Source organism: Eschrichtius robustus, chromosome 2 (genome assembly GCF_028021215.1).
Source record: "Eschrichtius robustus isolate mEscRob2 chromosome 2, mEscRob2.pri, whole genome shotgun sequence".
Lineage (NCBI taxonomy): Eukaryota > Metazoa > Chordata > Mammalia > Artiodactyla > Eschrichtiidae > Eschrichtius > Eschrichtius robustus.
This window is the reverse complement of record NC_090825.1, coordinates 151702523-151707125: the sequence shown is the minus strand read 5'-3', so window position 1 is coordinate 151707125 and position 4603 is coordinate 151702523. Positions and strand designations below refer to the sequence as shown.

At 44.7% G+C, this 4603-nt stretch overlaps 1 pseudogene; it reads left to right on the top strand.

The window, feature by feature from the left end:
- The first annotated feature begins 286 nt into the window (after positions 1-286).
- Positions 287-3424, top strand: LOC137758965 (UDP-N-acetylglucosamine--peptide N-acetylglucosaminyltransferase 110 kDa subunit pseudogene; annotated as a pseudogene).
- Positions 3425-4603: the final 1179 nt, after the last annotated feature.

The following is a 4603-nucleotide window of genomic DNA, read 5'->3' as shown; positions in this document are numbered from 1 at the left end:
ATGTCCCCACATCTCTTCCCTCTTGCATCTCCAGATAAACTTTAGAACCATCTTATCAATTAAAAAAAACTTAAACTTCATTGTGATTTTTTCAAGACCGTGAGAGATAGATGGCCAACCAGAGTTCCTAAGGTTCAGTGTATGTAACTGCTGCCGCCGCTTAAGCCTGCCAAAGCAGTGGTACGGCTACTGCCCTTGTATTTGCTACCTCTAGAAACATTCTTGCCAGTAGTGGCAGCAGCGGGACTCAATTACCCTCTTTTCGCACTCCCTCCAGAAGCTCCAGATGGCGTCTTCCGTGGGCAACGTGGCCGACAGCACAGACCCAACGAAACGTATGCTTTCCTTCCAAGGGTTAGCAGAGTTGACACATCGAGCCTATCAGGCGGGAGATTTTGAGGCAGCTGAGAGACACTGCATGCAGCTCTGGAGACAAGAGCCAGACAATACTGGTGTACTTTTATTACTTTCATCTATACACTTCCGGTGTCGAAGGCTGGACGGATCTGCCCACTTTAGTACTCTGGCAATTAAAAAGAACCCTCTTCTGGCAGAAGCCTATTCGAATTTGGGGAATGTGTACAAGGAAAGCGGGCAGTTGCAGGAAGCAATCGAGCATTACCGGCATGCGTTGCGTCTCAAACCAGATTTCATCGATGGTTATATTAACCTGGCAGCCGCTTTGGTAGCAGCAGGCGACATGGAAGGGGCAGTACAAGCTTACGCCTCCGCTCTTCAGTACAATCCTGATCTGTACTGTGTTTGCAGTGACCTGGGGAACCTGCTCAAAGCCCTGGGTCGCTTGGAAGAAGCCAAGGCATGTTATTTGAAAGCAATTGAGACGCAACCGAACTTTGCAGTAGCTTGGAGTAACCTTGGCTGTGTTTTCAATGCACAAGGGGAGATTTGGCTTGCAATTCATCACTTTGAAAAGGCTGTCACCCATGACCCCAATTTTCTGGATGCTTATATCAATTTAGGAAATGTCTTCAAAGAGGCACGGATTTTTGAACGAGCTGTGGCAGCTTACCTTCGTGCCCTAAGCTTGAGTCCAAATCATGCAGTGGTACATGGCAGCCTGGCTTGTGTATACTATGAGCAAGGCCTGATAGATCTGGCAATAGACACCTACAGGCGAGCTATTGAATTGCAACCACACTTCCCGGACGCTTACTGCAACCTAGCCAACGCTCTCAAAGAGAAGGGCAGTGTTGCCGAAGCAGAAGATTGTTATAATACAGCTCTGTGGCTGTGTCCCACCCATGCAGACTCTCTGAATAACCTAGCCAATATCAAGCGAGAACAGGGAAACATTGAAGAGGCAGTTCGCTTGTATTGTAAAGCATTAGAAGTCTTCCCAGAGTTTGCTGCTGTCCATTCAAATTTAGCAAGTGTATTGCAGCAGCAGGGAAGAGTGCAGGAAGCTCTGATGCATTATAAGGAGGCTATTCGAATCAGTCCTACCTTTGCTGAGGCCTACTGTAATATGGGAAACACTCTAACGGGGATGCAGGATGTTCAGGGAGCCTTGCAGCGTTATACACGTGCCATTCAGATTAACCCTGCATTTGCGGATGCCCACAGCAATCTGGCTTCCATTCACAAGGATTCAGGGAATATTCCAGAAGCAATTGCTTCTTATCGCACTGCTCTGAAGCTTCAACCTGACTTTCCTGACGCTTATTGTAATCTGGCTCATTGCCTGCAGATTGTCTGTGACTGGACAGACTATGATGAGCGCATGAAGAGGTTGGTCAGCGTTGTGGCTGACCAGTTAGAGAAGAACAGGTTGCCTTCTGTGCAGCCTCATCACAGCATGTTATATCCTCTTCCTCACGGCGTCAGGAAGGCTATTGCCGAGAGGCATGGGCACCTCTGCCTGGATAACATCAATGTCCTTCACAAACCACCGTATGAACATCCAAAGGACTTGAAGCTCAGTGATGGTCGACTGCGTGTAGGATACGTGAGTTCTGACTTTGGGAACCATCCTACTTCTCATCTTATGCAGTCTATTCCAGGCATGCACAATCGTGATAAATTTGAGGTATTCTGTTATGCCCTGAGCCCAGATGATGGCACAAACTTCCGAGCGAAGGTGATGGCAGAAGCCGATCATTTCGTTGATCTTTCTCAGATTCCATGCGATGGAAAAGCAGCTGATCGCATCCATCAAGATGGTATACACATCCTCGTAAATATGAATGGTTATACCAGGGGTGCTCGAAATGAACTCTTTGCTCTCAGGCCAGCTCCTATTCAGGCAATGTGGCTGGGGTACCCTGGGACTAGTGGCGCGCTTTTCATGGATTATATCATCACTGATCGGGAAACTTCACCTGCTGAAGTTGCTGAGCAGTATTCTGAGAAACTGGCTTATATGCCCCATACTTTCTTTATTGGTGATCATGCTAATATGTTCCCTCACCTGAAGAAAAAAGCAGTCATCGATTTTAAGTCCAATGGGCACATTTATGACAATCGAATTGTGCTAAATGGCATCGACCTCAAAGCATTTCTTGATAGTCTACCAGACGTGAAAATTGTCAAGATGAAATGTCCTGATGGAGGAGACAAAGCAGACAGCAGCAATATAGATCTTAATATGCCTGTCATTCCTATGAATACGACTGCAGAAGCAGTTATTGAAATGATTAACAGAGGACAAATTCAGATAACAATTAATGAATTCAGTATTAGCAATGGACTGGCAACTACCCAGATCAACAATAAGGCTGCCACTGGAGAGGAGGTTCCCCGTACCATTATTGTAACCACACGTTCTCAGTACGGGTTACCGGAAGATGCCATTGTGTACTGTAACTTTAATCAGCTATATAAAATTGACCCATCTACTTTGCAGATGTGGGCAAATATTCTGAAGCGTGTTCCCAATAGCGTACTGTGGCTGTTGCGTTTCCCAGCAGGAGAACCTAATATTCAACAGTACGCGCAAAATATGGGCCTTCCCCAGAACCGTATCATTTTTTCACCTGTTGCTCCTAAAGAGGAACATGTTCGGAGAGGCCAGCTGGCTGATGTCTGCTTGGACACTCCACTCTGTAATGGACACACCACAGGGATGGATGTCCTTTGGTCGGGGACACCCATGGTGACTATGCCAGGAGAGACTCTTGCTTCCCGAGTTGCAGCTTCCCAGCTCACCTGTTTAGGCTGTCTTGAGCTTATTGCTAAAAATAGACAAGAGTATGAAGACATAGCTGTGAAACTGGGAACTGATCTAGAATACCTGAAGAGAATTCGTGGCAAAGTCTGGAAGCAGAGAATATCTAGCCCTCTGTTCAACACCAAACAATACACACTGGAACTAGAGCGCCTCTATCTACAGATGTGGGAGCATTATGCAGCTGGCAACAAACCTGATCACATGATGAAGCCTGTTGACGTCACTGAGTCGGCCTAAATAATGACTGTGTGCGCAGGAGAATTACCCCTGTACCTGAGCCTCAACCTTCTGGGGGAAAGGGAACTAGATACGTTACTTTGTACTTACCTTTGTAGCAATATCATGTTGCAGATGGGTGACAGACAGTGATAACAGATAGCACAGCCAGACTTGCTTCCTGCATGATCATGACAGGGAGACACACAAGAGATGGGAGACTGCTGTTCCACAAGGAGTCTCCGTAGAATTTTGCGGCAGCCAGGTGTTGCCTAAGTCTGGAAGGTCTGATCTCCCTTGGTCTTCCATGGGATGGGTGGTTAGTGTGGAGGGGAGATAGAGATTGCCCAGTCTTCTGAATTAAGTTTTTCTTTATATTTGGGGTATTGGAGCTATTAAAAATGTTTGGTTTCAGGTTTTATTCATGTGACGTGTATATGATTCTTTTGAGATAAGGTTTTAAGCTAAAATATTCCTTGTTTTAGTTTCTGAACTCTACAGACAAATGGGGACTTTGCTGGTGTAGTCTTTTTATAGGTTTTATAAACCACTTGAGCCTATATCAGTCATTTTAGTGTCTGACATGTTTGGAACTATCAGTGCTTTGTTGGTTTATGGCTTAAATTCTTTTTCTGGTCCGTTTCCTTCTTCCCTTCCCCCCACTTTAAACATTTTCCTGTAACTTGGCTAACAAAAAACCAAGTCTGATTCAAAACCTCCCAGAGTGTTTCTCTTAAACACATCATCTGGTGCCAAATGAAGATTCTTAGGAGTGATTATTAATTATGAAGGGCACAGTTGTGGTACTGTCACTGATGATAATAAATAATGGATTTTTGGCCTAGAGTTTTGACCTATTGCACCAGTGTTTTACCGTTGACTGCCCCTCTGTGCTGCTTCCAAAAGTGATAGTGTGTGATCAGATTTTTACTTTCACTTCTAAAGTTTGTTCTTTTTTTTAAAGTGAGTCCTGTTCTTCCTTTTTCTTTCAGCAGCAATGAAATCCCAGGTAAGTACAAGTATTCAAATATTTGATCAGTAAGTCCCAGTTATCTCCAGTGCATTAAATAACTTTCATCAAAAAACATGTTATAGGTAAAAAGCTCTGGAGGACCAGCTATGTATATGATTATTATGCTTCAGACCTTCTAGGGTGTTACACATAATAACTTGTCTTCTGGACGTGGTCTTGAAGTCTAT